Here is an 18,375-nt window from a genome sequence, read left to right as displayed (position 1 = left end):
ATGCAGTAGGTAAAATGAAGGAATTCATTTAATTGTTATTGATTTTCAAAATGATTTAGACTTTATCCTAATCAAAATAAATGTGATAGGTTTAATTACTATAGGAAATGTATTTCACCCATACAGAATAATTAGTAATTAATCAATTACCTATAGTTTTCCTTACATCCATTTGTTAATTGCTCTCTTCCTTGCTTATTTTTGGCATAAAGAGATTTTTTCCATAAGGTGATATTTATGCTAATGTGGTTGTAATGAATATATAGGCCCATTAAGTTGATTTACTTATCTTGCTGAATCTATGAGTAGGCATCCAGTTCTGTCAACATACTTTTAGCAAATGCCAATTGTTCACGGTTGTACCCTGGAGTAATTCCCTTAAAATGAGTTCCTTCTCATATAAAATATATGAACACTTGTTCCTAACTTTTTGGTAAGAATTAGCCTTATTAATAATCTTTCCTTTGTCATTTTAATCTTTCCTTTATCATTTTAACCAAACAGTGTTTAAAGTGTTCATAACATCTGGCTGGGCACAGAGACTCATGCCTGTAATCCCAGCACTTTGGGAGGCCGAGGCAGGTGGATCACCTGAGGTCAGGAGTTCTAGACCACCCTGACCCACGTGAAACCCCGTCTCTACTAAAAATACAAAAAAAAAAATTAGCTGGGCATGGTGGCGGGCACCTGTAATCTCAGCTACTAGGGAGGCTGTGGCAGGAGAATTGTTTGAACCTGGCAGGCAGAGGTTGCAGTGAGCCGAGTTTGCACCATTGCACTCCAGCCCGGGCAACAAGAGTGAAATTCTGTCTCAAAAATAAATAAATAAATAAATAAAAATAAAGTATTCATAACATCTGTTTATCCTAAGAAGTCCTCTGAAACATTGACATTTTTAAGAAAACACTGACTTGGATAACAACTTTCTTTTAAAAAGGCAGCTTCATTGCTCTTAAGCTTTATGTATTGAAAGCAATTTGGCAGAATAAAGAGAAAGATAATATTTGAGAGGTACTGTAGTTAATGTTTTTAAAGTATATTTTGGGGGAAGAGAAACAGAATAAACTTAAAGGACATGTCTTTAAAAGCCTGAACTCACTGGACAACTTGTTTTCAAGTATCTCTGGAAGCTGACCAACTCCCAACACGGTTGTCTACTATGCATTTTCTTTTAAGCACAAGAATTAGAACTCAATAAAACTAAATGCTTTCAACCTGTATCATGATGAGCTATAAAAATGCTAAGAGGCCGGGCGCGGTGGCTCACGCCTGTAATCCCAGCACTTTGGGAGGCTGAGGCAGGCGCATCATGAGGTCAGGAAATAGAGACCGTCCTGGCTAACACAGTGAAACCCCGTCTCTACTAAAAATACAAAAAAAATTAGCCGGGTGTGGTGGCGGGCGCCTGTAGTCCCAGCTACTCGGGAGGCTGAGGCAGGAGAATGGCATGAACCCGGGAGGTGGAGGTTGCAGTGAGCTGAGATCGCGCCACTGCACTCCAGCCTGGGAGACAGAGCGAGACTCCGTCTCAAAAAAAAATAATAATAAAAATACTGCTAAGATATATTAGCCCAAAGTAGAGTATTTATTCTTCTAATACTGCCTCATTCTTTTCTACATTTCTATGTTTATTGTGCTATGGTTAAAAGTACAGGTTCCACAGCCAGCCCACCCGAGTTTAAATCCCATCTCTACCACTTGCCCTGAAACTTTGGACAAAGTCTTAACTGCCATAAAGGAAGGAAAAATAAAATACCTCTTCATGGGGCTGGCTGTGGTGAGACAGCCAAGTAAAAATGGCTCCCCGGCAGAACCTCCGACTGGCCTGCGCACTGGGAGGAGCGTGCACTGGGGTGGAGCCTCAGGAGGTTCACACCGTTGGCAGAGGTGAGGAGCCTGGCCTCTCCTGTTCCGGGGTGGTATTTGGGACTCAACTTGTGAGGCGGGAAACTGGCTAGCAGGACTCTCATTTTGCTGAGAGTCCCTGTTTCCCTTTTTTTTCCCCTTTTAGCCCGATAAATTCCAGTTTTCTCACCGTTCAAAGTGTCTGTGAGCCTAATCTTTCATGGCGGTGTAAGAGCCCAGCTTTTAGGTGAACTAAGGAGAAAGTCCTACAACATTGGGATCAAATCAGTCAATACCTATATAAACACTTCGAATGGCTTTTGGCACTAAGTTCTCCGTAACTGTTAGTCATTACTACACATTGACGGTAATGACAATAAAATTGTCTTCTTTAGGACTGCTAAGGTACTTTTAGATAAATATCAATTTCATTTTACTATAAGTGGATCCCAGTGTCACAAAATGGCTAACTTTCAGAAGTGAATCACTTAACCCACATTTGGAGTGAGGAAACTATGGCTTTTTCATGCTAAATTATTAATAGAAAGTCACATTGTATTAAGATAGTCTGGCTCAAAAGTGTTTCAGCTCTATAGCCAAAAAAAAGTAATGATATTTAAGAAATAGTATATAATTCTAATAATAATAATAGTCAAACTTTACTGATTCCTTGTAATGAAGAGATTGGGCACTGTGGTAGACAGAATAATGCTCCCCCAGAGATGCCACATCCCAATTCCTAGAACCTGTGAATATTCTGCTTTACATACTTTACGTGGTAGAAGGGATGTTGCAGATGTGATTAAAGTAAAAATTTTGAGATGAAGAGACTATCCTGGATTATTCAGGTGAGCCCAATGTAATCACAAGGGTCTTTATAAGCAGAAGAGGGAGATAAGAGAGTATGTGTCAGGGTCATGAACTGTGAGAAAAACTCAATGGACCATTGCTTGTTTTGAAGATGGAAAGAGCCACAAGCCAAGGAATGCAGGAAGCCCTAGAAGCTAGAAAAAGCAAGAGAATAGATTGTCCCATAGAGTCTGCAGAAGGAACACCTAAATTTTGCCCAGTGAGACCTATTTTGAACTTCTTAACTCTAAGATAATAAATTTGTACTATCTTTTTAAGCTACCAAGTTTGTGGTAATTTGTTACAGGAGCAATAAAAAATTAATACAAGCACCTTGCTAAGTTCCCTCACTATAGGCATCAACTGAGTTAACCTTCCAATAATCCTATAAAACAGATAATATAATTAATCGTTTGACAGAGTTTTAGAGAGATGGAAACTGAAGTTTATGAGAGTGAATTAACTTGCTCAAGATTTGAGTTGGGACATGGCAAATAGACATATACATATACACACACACTTTTCATTCTGGACAAAACATACAGGTTTTAAAAGTCAACCATTATGTGCTTGCAGAATTCATCTTCCTATAATGTGATTTTAAAATTAATTTCTTAGCTTTGTATCTTTAGCCATGTGAAACACATTTACTTTGCATTTTCTATGTGCCAAGAACTTCATACTTACTCTGCTGAGAACACAATATTTAGTAAGAGGTCCTTACTATCAAGATGTTTATAGATTAGTTGAGGGAGACGGGCAGGCAATCTAAAAAATATTAATATAAACTATGGTACAAGTGCTTTGAGAATGATATGCATAGGACAATCTGGTAGCAAAAAGTAGAGAAATAGTCCTCATTCCATTTGAAAAAGTCAGGAAAGCCTGTTTAGAGACGAGTATCCTAAATATGAATCTTAAAAGATTAGGGATTTTCTAGGTTTAAGCAAAGTATTTGTGGGGAGGAGAGTGGCGTGGCAAGAGGAAGTGAAACATTTTCTAGATAAAGCCAAGGGAAAAACATATGAAAAGGCCCAGCAGCAAGTAACTTAAAAACATGGCTAGTACACAGGAGCCTGGTAAGAGAAAAGACTGAAAAGGGAAGAGACACCAGACAGGATAGGTCTTGTACAAGGCTTGGAATTTACCTTGTGATAGAAAATTTTAGAAAGGTCTTAAATAGGGTGAAACATATTAGAATGATCACTTTGGCAGCAGGGTGACGTTTACAAGTTTAGAGGATAGTTAGAAGGCTATTGTAATACTCCAAGTGAGAAAAGAGTAAGGCCTTAGCCAACACAAAAACCCTATGGACAAAGGGAACATTAGGAGAAAGCTCCAAAGATGCAAAATCATATGAACATGAGAGAAAGGTCCCTTCGAGGTCTCTGGTTTGAATAATGTAGTAAACAAACATATCCCCAACTGAGTTGGTGTCATATCGTTAGTGCTGTTCATCAAATATTTCCAGTTCTCTCTCCTTCTACTGGGGCATAAGCTGAGCATTGCATTCTCTGGCCTCTTGAGTGAGACCTTGCTTCAAATTCAAGGCTATAAGCAAAACTAAAAAGTGTTGCTTCTAGGCAGAAGCATTTAATTGCTGATGTAAGAGGCTTCAGGGCTCTGACACAATCATCACAAAGGCTCAAGATGGTGGCTAGTTCATCAGTTTGGTCCCTGAAGGACCTCGATGAGCACAGGCCCCCTGCCATCTTGCAAAGGACATGTAGTATTGTAATAAATTAACTATTGTTGTTTGTAAATCACCAGTATTGGGGGATTTGCTGTTGTTACATGACAGAGTCTAGCCAATCTTGACTAAAACAATAGATAATAGAGAATGAAAAATAGATTTGTAGGAGCTTGTTGTTGTTGTTGTTGTTGTTACACTTTATTGAATATAAAGGGCCTGTGAAACATTCAGGGGGAAAAAGCCCAAATCTGAAGCAATCTGATGATTTCCTCCAGATGCCTCACCAGACTCCCCCACAATGCTGTCCCTCCTTTGTGTTCCCAGAGCACGCACTGGTTATATTGTAGCACATATGCACTCAAGTGGAACTGTCTGTCCCATGCATCTGTACATCAATCCCCGAGCAGAACACCTAGCACCAGTGTAGGGCTCTATAAATATTCGTTGAACGTATGAATGATGAATGAACTAATGGAAATGGCTGATATTGCCAAGAGGGGTATCAGTGTAAAGTGAGAAGACAGCTGAGGACAGACAGCTCTTTTTAATGCCATTTAATGGACAGTTAAAGAAAGGTTAGCTTAAGGAAAATGAGAAACAGCAGGCAGAGATACTGAAGGACAATCAGAGGTGACAATATGAAGGCATAGTTGAAGAGCATAATGAGATGAAAGTAGTAGTCAACACTGAGGAAGATCATATGCGCATAGCACATCTGGGGAGAAGAAAGCATTGCTGGCACCAACTAACAATGAACATTCTTACCATGAATTGATGTACACAGACACAGAGAGAAACATAGGTTCTTCATTTCAAAGTCTCGTTCAAATACACATTGGTTTCCAATGCAGCACATTGGATAAAAAGACACTGGTGGGCTTGCTAAGTATAGATATAGGAGTATGAAAAGAAGTGAAAGAGATGATCAGAAGGGGACTGATAGAGGTATAGGAATCATCTGGGGTGGTTCTTGTTAGAATTCAAATTCAGCAGGTTTGGAGTGGGGACTGAGATTCTGGATTCTGCATTTTACACAAACTTCCAAGTGATGCTGATGCTGCTCGTCCATGGGCCACACTTGAGAAGAAGGCTTTAGACTACCATTTCAAAAAGCTTTAGACATAACATATAACCTCGGGCCTCAGTAGTTAAAGAAAAAAAAATGTCATGCTTGAGAATCCTCCGCTGGTGAATCTGCAACAGAAAGCCAGATTTACTCAAAGAATTTGAAGTCTTAAGTAATGTGGAGTCAGGTCATGAAAGATCATAGAGAATCTTAAATTTTGGGTGTGAAGAAACAAGAATTTGGGAGGTTTTCTATTTTTAAGTGATACTAAGAATACATTATAAGTTAGGAAGTTAAGATTCTTTTAACTCCAAATTCTTGTAAAAGCCACAAACTGCTGAGAAATTTGCTAAGAGAAAACTGTATTTAAATTCAATGATCTCCAGTTCATCTAGCATTTTTGAGGAGGTCATTTCTGAAGAGAAATATTTTTATTGAATTCAAGAAAAATGAATGGTTTATTAAACTTTCTATAGTCCACATACCACTATAATTTTTCTTTTTTCCTCATTTACTCAAAAAATTAAGAAGCCACACATACATTTTCCATCATATTAAGAAAACTAGAAATGTAATTTTAAGCTAGTTTTCATAAGCTTATGGCTAAAATAAATTTATTTTAGATATATATGGATGAGTGAATAAGCAGATGAATATTTAAAACCAAGTCTTCAACAGGCTGAGAAAGAAAAAGTCAGGAGCATTCTAATGAGAATTTTTGGAACATAACTTGGGTGAATAAATTGAGATGAAGAATAGTTTGAAAAAACTAATTCAGACCATACCCCATACATTTATAGGACTCCCTGCCACATACTCAGCTGTAACCCTTTCTCCATACAGCTGCCAATGACACCTTTTAAAGCTGAAACGCTTTCTCCATACAGCTGCCAATGACACCTTTTAAAAGTCCCAACCAAGATAATCATTTCCAAGACCTTGAAAGAGCTTTTTTTTCCCGATGTTTTCTTCTAGGAGTTTTATGGTTTCCAGTTTTATGTTTTAGTCTTTAATCCATTTTGACTTGATTTTGGTATGATGGTATAAGATAAGGGTCCCATTTCATCCTTTTGGATGTGGATATGCAATTTTCCTAACACCATGTGTCAAAGAGACTATTCTTTCCCCCTCGTGTACTCTTCACACCTTTGTTGAAGATCCGATGACCATATACATGTGGATTTATTTCTGGGCTCTATATTCTGTTCCATTGGTCTATATGTCTGTTTCTATTCTAGTGCTATACTGCTTTGATTACTGTAGCCTCATAATATAGTTTGAAATCAGCACATTTGATGCCTCTATCTTTGTCGTTTCTGCTCAAAATCGCTTTGGGTATTTGGGATCTTTTGTGGCTCCAAATGAATTTTAGGATTGTTTTATCTGAAAAATGCCACTGGGATTTAGCTAGGGACTGCACTGAATCTATAGATCACTCTGGGTAGTATGGACATTTTAACAATATTAATTCCTCCAGTCAATGAATATTAAATGTCTTTTCATTTATTTGTGTCTGATTTAATTTCTTTTATCAGCATTTTATAGTTTTCAGTGTAAAAATATTTCCCTTCCTTAGTTATGTTTATTCCTAAGTACTTATTCTTGTTAATCTTATTAACAAGGATTTCTTAGACATGGCATAAAAAGCACTGGCAACAAAGAAAAAAAAAAAGACCAGCAGTGTTACATCAAACTGAAACCTTTGCACAGCAAAACAATCAACAGAGGTTGAGTGGACCTAAAAAATGAGAGAAATTATTTGTAAACCACATATTTGATTGAGTTAATATTCAAAATATGTAAAAATAAGAAACTCACAAATCAATAGCAAAAAAAAAGGTAACCTGATTTTTTTAACAGGCAACGGATCTGAATAGACATTTCTCCAAAGAAGACACATACGCAGAGCCAGTAGCCAGTAAGTATATGAGATGGTGCTCAACATCACTAGTCATTAGCGAAATGCAAATCAAAATGATAAAGAGATGTCACATCATGGTTGTTATGATGGCTATTATCAAAAACAAAAGATAACAGATGTTGGTGATAATGTGAAGAAATTGAAACCCTTGTACACTGTTAGTAGGAATGTAAATTGGTGCAGCCACTATGGAAAACAGAATGGAAGTTCCTTCAAAAAAATTAAAAATAGAACTATCGCATGATCCAGCAATCCCATTTCCGGGTATACATCCAAAAAATTGAAATCAGGATCTCCTATCTGCACTCCCATGTTCTGTGCAGCATTATTCACAATAGCCAAGACATGGAAGCAGCCTAAATGTCCACTGATGGATGAATAAATTTTAAAAATGTGGCATACACACAATGGTATATCATTTGGCCTTAAAAAAGAAGAAAATCTTATCACTCGTGGCAACATGGATGAACCTGGGGGCCATTATGCTAAGGACAAATACTACATGATCACACTCATGAGAAATCTAAAATCTAAAATAGACTCATAGAAGCAGAAAGCAGAATGGCGATTGCCAGAGGGGAAGAGGAAATAAGGCGATATCCAAGGGTATAAAGTTTCAGTAATGTAAGATAAATAAGTTCTAGAGATGACTATACAACATAGTGACTATGGTTAATACTTCTTTGGGTACTTAAACATTTGTTAAAAGGGCAGATCTTATGCAAAATGTTCTTATCATGGAAAAAAATAATAAAGATATGAGGAAACTTTTGGAGGTGATGGATATGTTTATTGCAGAAATTGTGGTGATGATTTCACAGGTATATACTTGTTTCCAAACTCATCAAGTTGTGATACATTAAATATGTGCAGCTTTTTGTATGCCAATCATACCTCATTAAAAGGGCTTAATGAATGAATAAATAAACAAATAAATAAATAAATGCTACAACCAGACCCTGTCACTCTCTTATATCAACATCCTTATTGTGGATTTCATGTTTAAAGTACTACTTACTCCCTAGGGAATCTTCCCTCATCTCAGCCCAGTTTCTGTCCCTGTCGTAAGTTCTCTTAGCACCTTGTCTCTTCCCACATAGCAGTAAACTCTGTTGTAATTACTTAATGAAGTGATCATTTGTTTCATGCCTTCTTCCCTCACTGTGGAGTCCCTGAGGGTAGGCTTTATTCACTGCTGTCCCCAATACCTATAGCACACTGTGTTGCATATAACAGACACTCAATACATATTTGTTAAAGGGGTGAATAGTATTACATTATAACTAATTTTGTTTCTTTTAAATGTTTCTCAACATATCAAAATAATTTTACTTTAAATGTTGCATGATGATGTATATTTATAATATATGTTATAATATATAATTATAATACATAATATTGTGAATTGATAATATAGTAAATATATATGTATATGTAAAATTTGAGGAAGGTATCAGTTCAATCTCAAAGTACTCTATGGCATAAAGTGACACTTGTTGTCACATGAAGGCAGCACAAACCATTGCAGGTTTAGTTCTTATAAGAAATAAATTAGTCTCTGAAAGTAAATCTCAGGCCTAAGAATAAAAGGCCTGTCAAACTTGCCATCACGTTACAAATCCAACTGTTGGTCAACTTTATTTCTTCCTAGCTACTTTTAGGCAATTCAAATATCTTGCAGCAACAGCCTGATTCTAGGGCTATGGGGTTATGGATCATGGGGTTACTATGACAACAGGTCATGGCACAAAGGTTTTAATTCTTATGGACAGAGTTAATGTGAGACAAAATGCATCTTTAGTTCATTGTTACTTGGGTATAATATGACTATTCATTAAAATAATTATCTGATGATAATTATTCATAATCAAATAAAACAAATTCTTTACTTTTATAATGAACTTATCACTTATAAAAACACTTTCACAAACATTTCATTTGACTTCCATAACAATTCTGTGATACAAAAAAGAATTATCTCATGTAGAAAATAAAGTATCTTACCTAAACTCCCATGTCTAGTAAATGGAAGAGTAAAACCCTAAAGCCAGACTTTCTAGTGCCAAGTTGCATGCTCTTTCTTCTTTGTTATATGGACCATCAGTATCAGACTATAACTAATGAAATAAAAACCTACATATAATTTAACTTTCTTATTTTTCAATTTCTCTTTGAAGAACCTGAGTCCTTGTTTTAGAGTCCAAATCTTTGGAACCATATGGACAACTCAGACTATCTGCCGAGTTGAGAAATACAAAACTAAACAACCTTTGTAGCTCTAGCTTCACTTTAGTGGTTGGGTTGAAAAACAATTTACTACTGCTTTCTTCTATAGCCTGCTGCTGAAACAATTATTTGACAACCCACCTCTCGTATCTTCAGAAATCGTTTACCATCTTGACTTTTTGCATGAGGGAAACCACAACAGACAAAATTAGAGACACGTAGTACATCTGTGTTTGTTAGCATAAGGCTTTTATCTTTTCTAATCAATAATCTTCTCATTATTATCTCCTTGGCTTTTGAAGCTAGAGCTCCTGTTATTTATACACCACTGATATCTCAGCATCCCTTAGCAACCCTAATGTACACAGAAATAACTACAAAACTTTGTATGAGCACAAAGTTATAAACTCAAACCAAACAGAACATTTTTTAAAGTAAGCAATTTAATGAGGTTTTTAAAACAAAGATATAAAATGCTTGTATTGCTCATTACAACAACAAACATCTCAGTTACAAAATAAGGAATATTTATTGGGACAGATATTACTTCAATATGGCTATATTAAATCATCTGGTACAGAATTTATTAAAAGAATGTTTTTTAATTTTTTTCTCTTTTTTTTAAATTTCAATTTTTATTTTGGATTCAGGTACATGTGCAAGTTGTAACATGTGTATATTATGTGATGCTGAGGATTGGGATACAAATGATCCCATTACCCAAGTAATGAGCATAGTACCCAACAGTTTTTCAACCCTTGCCCTCCTCCATAGTCCCCAGTTGTCTATTGTTCCCATCTTTATGACCATGAGCACTCAATGTTTAGCTCCTTCTTATAAGTGAGAACATGTGGTATTTGGTTCTCTGTTCCTGTGATAATTTGCTTAAGCTAATGGCCTCCCGCTACATCCATTTTGCTGCAAAGGACATGATTTCATTCTTTTTTATGGCTGCATAGTATCCCATGGTGTGTGTGTGTGTGTGTGTGTGTGTGTGTGTGTTTGTGTGTATATGTCTCCCATGTTTTCTTTATCCAATCTACCACTGATGGACACCTAGGCTGAATCCGTGTGTCTTTGTTATTGTGAATAGTGCTGCCATGAATATATCAGTGTGTGTGTCTTTTTGGTGGAATGATTTATTTTCTTTTGGCTATATCCCCAGTGATGAGACTGCTGGGTCAAATGGTAGTTCCATTTGAAGTTCTTTGAGAAATCTCAAAAGTTTTTTCCACAGTGACTGAAGTAATTTACATTTCCACCAATAGCATACCTTTTCTCAACAGCATCTGTTGTTTTTTGACTTTTTCATAATAGCCATTCTGATTGGTGTGAGATGGTATCTCACTGTGGTTTTGATTTGTATCTCTGATGATTAGTGATGTTGAGCATTTTTTCATATGTTTGTTGGACACTTGTATGCTTATTTTGAGAAGCATCTGTTCATGTATTTTGCCCACTTTATAATGAGGTTATTTGTTTTCTGCATCTTGAATTGTTAAAAGAATGATTTTGAAGATGCGTGGGGAAACCCCCACTTCCTAAAGTTTGCCTACATATAAACAAAATAGCATATAGGAGCAGTTACATAAGTGACACAAAATTCCACTCTTGGTATATACCCAAGAGAAATGAAAATGTATGTCCCCACAAAAACATACACACAAATATTCATAACAGGATTATAGATAATAGCCAAAAGGTGGAAATAACCCAAATGTCTATCAATTGACAAATGGATAAATAAACTATGGTATATCCATACAATGAAATATTGTTCAGCCATTAAAAGGAATGAAGTATTAATATGTGCTACAATGTGACACATATGCTAACCTTAAAAACATATGCTAAGGGAAAGAAGCCAGTCACAAAATACCACATATGGTCATACAAAATGTCTAGAATAGGTACATCTACAGTGAAAGAAAATAGATTAGTGGCTGCTTGGGGCTAGGGGTGAGGAGATGGGGAGAGATTGCGTGGTAGCTAAAGGGTACAGAGTTTTGTTTTGAGATGACAAAAATGTCCTACAACAGACTGCAGTGATGGTTACATTATCTATGAATATACTCAAAACTACTGAATTGTAGACTTTAAATGGTTGGATTGAATGGTATATTATATTAATAAGGATAAATTATTAATTAACTAATAATTAATTAATAAAATTAATAAGATAACCCACTTAAAGCAAAGCATTCCTCCTTTGCCCTCTCCTCAGAGGCCTCTAAGCACAGATGTACTTAAATGTACTTACATTTTATATTAGCATTAGACCCTGAGAATGAAAGGAAGTGTTCCTCAAAGCATGTGAGCCAATGAACATAGTCTCATGACAGACTTTTTAAAATGACAGTGGTATAGCTGAGGAAGCTCCTACCAGACAGATCTGTCCAGGGATAATAACTATAAACTCTGGACAAAACACAAAAAGACAACTACTGAAGGGCGCTGGAGAGGGAGGAGAAGCAGGCCAGGTCTGGAAGGGTGTTGACTCTTAAAAGAAGAGAGTGGCAGAGACGAGTTTCAGGACGGTTTACTGTCTTAGCCTGAGAGCAGGCCACAGTTGACACCACAGAGCAAGAAGCGACTAAATCTCCCACAGAAAACCCTCAGTCTTCCTGGGCTGGGGCACTCGTTCTGTCTTCCTCTTACTTGGTCACCCTCTGACCTCTGGCATCTGTGAAAGCCAGCATTTCTGGGTTCCTTTCCTTCTCTGACTATTCTTCCTGTATCTTTTTTTCCCTCCTGTTTGTCTGCCCCTTAAACACTAGCATCCTCCAGAGCATCGCCCTCAGCTTCTGCTTAATGCATTTTCTCTTCAGAGTTCATCGACTCCTGCTGCTTCAACTGCCACTGAGACTGCCGCATGCATGGCAGACCTCCCTTCTCAACCTCCCTCCTGGATCCCCTAGCTTCAGTCCTATGCCAATGACTTGGAAGTTAAATTTTAAAGTCAGTGCTGCTCTGTTACAGAAGCCAAACATCATATTTGGTCACAATTTCTCTTGAAACTCCTTAGGAAAGCAACATGTTGGATTTCTCATTTTTCTCCATTTCTTGACCTGCTTTCACTGTTGAATTCAACTATGATTCCATTGTATTTGGTTGTCCCATAAGTATCTCTAATACACAAACCAACCTTCCAATCTTTATTTCATCTGCCTGTATCAGACTCCTGCACCTTTACTTCCTATGTTAACAGGTAGCATCAAAACTAACCTGGTTAGATACAGGAGGCAGAGCAAGAGGCCTGATAGAAGTCTATAGCATTGGTCCCCCACCCCAAAGGAACAGCAAATTTTAACAATTAACTACACACAAAAGGCACTAACACAAGAATCAAAAATCAGGTGAGCAATCACAATACTTGGTTTTAACTTCGTATCACTGAAGAAGACAGTAAAGAGGGCAAGAAAGATAGTCTTGAATGCTGACACCATCCTCTCCCATCCCCCAGAAGTAGCCATGCAGCTTGGAGAATGTGGGCACTTGGGAGAGGGAGAGTGCAGCAATTATGAGGCTTTGCATTGAGCTCAGTGCTGCCCTGTCACAGCAGAAAGCAGAGGGAACATTTGGACAGGCCCAGGCCAAAGGGTAATTGCCCATCCCAGTGGTGAGAGCTTGAGTTCCAGCAAGCCTCACCACTGCAGGCTGGAATGCTCTGGGACTTTAAATGAACTTGAGGGACAGCCTAGGCCACAAGGACTGCAATTCCTAGGCAAGCCCTAGTGCTGAGCTGGGTTCAGAGCCGGTGGACTGGGAGACACATGACCTACTGAGACACAAGCTAGGTGGCTAAGGGAGTGCTTGTGCCACCTCTCCTTCATCCTCCAGCAGTGGGTGTGTGGCATGGAGAAATCGGTGTGCTTGGTAAAGGGAGAGCACAGCAACTGGGGGACTTTACATTGAACTCAGTGCTGCTCTGTCACAGCAGAGACCTGGCAGGAGTCAGCACTTGCTGACCAAAGAGCCCCATGGCCCTGAATACCCAACAGCAATACCCAGGTTATATGCGGTGGGCCTTGGGCTCTGAGATGTGCTGGCTTCAGATGTGAGCTCGCACATTCCTAGCTGTGGTGGCTATGGTGAAAGACTCTTTCTATTAAAAGCAGGGGAAAAAGTAAAGGGGACTCTCTCTGGCACCTTAGGTGCCTGCTTGGCCTCGGTGGGGTAGGGCACCAACCAGGCTCTTAGGGTCCCTGAGTCTAGGCCTAGGCTCTTGGTTAGCATTTCTGGACCTGCCCTGGGCCAGAGAGGAGTCCACTGTCCTGAAGAGTGAGTCCCAGGCCTGGAAGCATGCATCATAAACCAACTGAAGGGTCTTTGGGCTCTAAGTGAACATCAGTGGTGGCCTGGCAAAAGCCCCCATGGGTTGGTGGTTGTGGTGGCCACAGGGAGAGATTCTTTGGCCAATGGAAATGGGAGGGAAGAGTGGGAAGGACTTTGTCTTGTGGTTCGAGTACCAGCTTAGCTGCAGTAGAATAGAACACCAGCTAAAGTTCTAAGGTTTTTTACTTCAATCCGTGGCTCCAAGACAGCATCTCTGGACCCACCTGAGGCCTGGGGGAGCTCACTGCCCTGAAGGGAGGGACACAAACCTGGTGGCTTTGCCACCTGCTGATTGTAGACTCTAAAGGCTTTGAGTGAACTTAGGTGGTAGCCAAGTAGTGGTTATAGCAGGCCTTGGGTGAGACTCAGTGTTGTGCTGGCTTCAAGTCTCAACTAGCACAGTCCCAGTGGTAGTGGCCATGGGGATGTTGTGTTCCTGCCCCAGTTCCAGAAGGCTCAGCACAGGGAGAGAGAGAGACTCTGTTTGTTTGGGAGAAAGTAAGGAAAAAGAATGAGAGTCTCGGCCTGGCAATTCAGAGAATTCTTCCAGACTTTAACCAGGACCACCAAGGCAGTACTTTCTCTAGAAGTCTTCAAGAATTGCAGCATTATAGGGTCGCAGGCCCAAGTCCCTTAGAAGACCTGAAACACCTTCCCAAGAAGAATGGACACAAATGGGCCCAGACTTCAAATTAACGTAACTGAAGTAGTGAAAGATCTTTATAATGAAAACTAAAAACTGATGAAAAAAACTGAAGAGGACACCAAAAAATGGCAAGATATTTGATGTTCATGGATTGGAAGAATCAATATTGTTAACATTTCCATAGTACTCAAAGCAATCTGCAGATTCCATGCAATCCCTATACAAATACCAAAGACATTCTTCATAGAAATAGAAAAAACAATTCTAAAATTTATATGGAACCACAGAAGACCCAGTATAGCCCAAGCTATCCTATGCAAAAAGAATGAAACTGGAAGAATCACATTACCTGACTTCAAACAATACTACAGAGCTATAGTAACCAAAACAGCATGATACTGGCATACAAACAGACACACAGACTGATAGAACAGAATAGAGAACCCAGAAACAAATTCACACACCTACAGAGACCTCATTTTCAATAAAGATGCCAAGAACATACATTGCGGAAAGGGCAGTCTCTTCAATAAATTGTGCTTAAAAAACTGGATATCCACATGCAGAAGAATAAAACTAGACTGCTATCTCTCGCTATATTCAAAAATCAAATCAGAATGGATTAAAGACTTAAATGTAAGACTTCAAACTATGAAAATGCTAAAAGAAAACATTGGGGAAACTTTAGGACATTGGTCTGAGCAAAAATTTCTTGAGTCATACCACACAAGCACAGGCAACCAAAGCAAAAATGAACAGCTGGGATCACATCAAGTTACAAAGCTCCTGCACAGCAAAGGAAACAGTCAACAAAGTGAAGAGACAACCCACAGAATGGGAGAAAATATTTTCAAACTACCCATCTGACAAGAGATTCATAATCAGAATTTATAAGGAGCTCAAACAACTTTATTTTAAAAAATCGAATAATCCCACTTAAAAATGGGCAAAAGATTTGAATAGACATTTTTCAAAATAAGGTATACAAATGGCAAATAAGCATATGAAAAGGGGCTCAACATCACTGACCATCAGAGAAATGCAAATCAAAACTACAATGAGATATTACCTCACCCCAGCTAAAATGGTTTATATCCAAAAGACAGGCAATAACAAATGCTGGTAAGGATATGGAGAAAAGGGAACCATTGTACACTGTTGATGGGAATGTAAATTAGTACAACCACTATAAAGAACAGTTTGGACGTTCCTCAAAAAAACTAAAATTGAGCTATCATATAATCCAGCAATCCCACTGCTGGGTATATGCCCAAAAGAAAGGAAATCTGTACATCAAAGAGATATCTGCATTTCCATGTTTGTTGCAGCACTGATCACACTCGTCAATATTTGGAAGCAACCTAAATGTCCATCAACAGACGATTGGATAAAGAAAATATGGTGCATATATACAATGGAGTACTATGCAGCCATAAAAAGGATTAGATACTGTCATTTTGCAACAAAATGAATGGAACTGGAGGTTATTATGTTAAATGAAATAAGTCAGACATAGAAGAAAAACTTCACATGTTCTCACTTATTTTAGGGGCTAAAAATCAAAACAATTGAACTCATGGAGACAGAGAATAGATGGATGGTTATCAGAGGCTGAGGCTGGGAAGGATGGTAGGGGGTGGGGAGAGGAGTGGGGGTTGTTAATGGGTACAAAAATTATGTATAGTTAGAAAGAATGAATAAGATATTATTTGATTGCACAACAGGATGACTATAGTAAATAGAAGTTTAATTATACATTTGAAAATAATAGAGTATAATTGGATTATAAAAATATAAGATTTTTGGGAGGTCGAGACGGGTGGATCACGAGGTCAGGAGATCGAGACCATCCTGACTAACACAGTGAAACCCTGTTTCTACTAAAAATACAAAAGAATAGCCAGGCGTGGTGGCGGGCGCCTGTAGTCCCAGCTACTCGGTAGGCTGAGGCAGGAGAATGGCGTGAACCCAGGAGGCAGAGCTTGCAGTGAGCCGAGATCGCGCCACTGCACTCCAGCCTGGGCAACAGAGCGAGACTCCATCTCAAAATAATAATAATAATAATAATAATAGAGTATAATTGGATTATAAAAAATAGAGTATAATTGAATTATTGTGACAAAGTATAAATGCTTGAGGGGATGGAAAGCCCATTTTTCATGATGTGGTTATTGCTTATTACATGCCTGTAGGAAAGTATGTAACATACCTCATAAATATACACACCCACTATGTACCCACAAACATTTTTTTTAAAAAACCTGGTTACCCAAGCCAGAAATCCAGGAGTCAGCCTTGACCCCTTTCTCCCTCACACCAAAATCCAATCAGTCTTGATTTCTGTTGATTTTAATGCATCCAATGCCTTATTTCAAACACTCATCACCTTTTACTTAGACCAGAGTCAGAGCCCCGAACTGGTCTCCCTCTGCCTTCATTTCTTTCTGCCTCCAGTACTCTGTAGTGTATCCAGTTCTACCGCCTTTTGCAAATGTAAAATAATCAGAGTTCTCCTTTCTTGGAAAGATCCTCCAGTGGTAATCCACCACCCATAGTGTTTTGTAATCATTTTTATAGCAGATCAATGTTATTTTCAAATAAATATCATATAAAAGCCTAATATCTATTAATAGATATGAGCTGAATTTTATTGTGGTTAACTTACTTTATAAGATCTAAGTGTGTAACTTCTATAAACCAGTAAGAAAATAATAGGGAGGTTTGGCAAAACTTAAAAATTCAAAATCATTGGCAATGCAATTAGATCAGCATCGTCTTGATATTTATTTCTCTGTTTTATTTGATTGCACATATTTTTTAAAATCCTGATTCATATCATTAGGTAGCTATCAGTGATAATAGTTTATTGCTTTTTCCAAAAAGTTCACTTTTCAAACTTTAAGTATCATTCACTTAGAAAAAGATAGCAAGATGCAACTAATGAGCTAACTAATGAGTTAACCTGTCAGCACATATTACTTGGTTTCTGGTTTTTACTTGGTTAAAAATGTGGTATGTAATATTTAGTTTGAGTGTGTTTTTAAGATTTTTTTTTTAATGAAAGTCAAAGCAAACATTTGTGCAATCCTTAAGTCTCCTCCTTAGAACCTTGTTACCATGGAATAGAGTTTGAAAACCAGTGATCTAAAAGCTAAAGCCCAAATCCCTTAGTATTTAGTATGAAAATGTAAGATGCTGTTTAATTTGGACTTTATTGATCTAGCTGCATTTCCCACCACTGCCAAATTTTCACCCAGTTTTCTAAATCTATGTTCATCTTTCAAGGGGTTATAGTTTTGCACTAGTTATTTTCTCTGCCAAATGTGACTCCTGAACTACTGTCTTCTAACCTAAATTTCTATTAACTTAATTCCGAAGTTAACACATTAACTCTCCATGATGCTTTCTTTGAATGTGCCCATGGGACCTTGTATACACTTCTATCTTAAACACGTGTTGCCTTGTGTGATAATCATCACTTCCTCTCAACTGTGAGCTCCTAAGAAAGGACTAATTTAACCATCCTGGAGTTCTCAGGAACTTTCAAAATGCCTGCAACCTAGTAATCATTCCTTAAATGTTTTAAATTCATAAACTCATTCATTAATATTAATAATAATAACCAGTAGAGTGGTTACAGTAGCTGAAACTGCAGATTTGCATAACGTCATCAACAGATAATCCTCTCATTGACTGACACTTTAGGTTAAATAAGTACTAAGTAGAAATCACTCTTCTAGATCATGCTAATTTTCACTTTAACTTCATTTTTATTTAATAATGGCCTCACCCAC

General features: G+C 37.9%; 1 protein-coding gene across 2 annotated transcripts in view; it reads right to left on the bottom strand.

Annotated features, from left to right (window-relative positions):
* Window positions 1–18,375, bottom strand: part of CORIN (corin, serine peptidase) — a 242,760-nt gene that overhangs the window by 193,277 nt on the left and 31,108 nt on the right. The window lies entirely within an intron of this gene.

The sequence above is a fragment of the Pan paniscus genome, chromosome 3 (assembly GCF_029289425.2).
Source record: "Pan paniscus chromosome 3, NHGRI_mPanPan1-v2.0_pri, whole genome shotgun sequence".
Lineage (NCBI taxonomy): Eukaryota > Metazoa > Chordata > Mammalia > Primates > Hominidae > Pan > Pan paniscus.
Note: the sequence above shows the minus strand (reverse complement) of the source record. Positions and strands in the feature narration are given on the sequence as shown.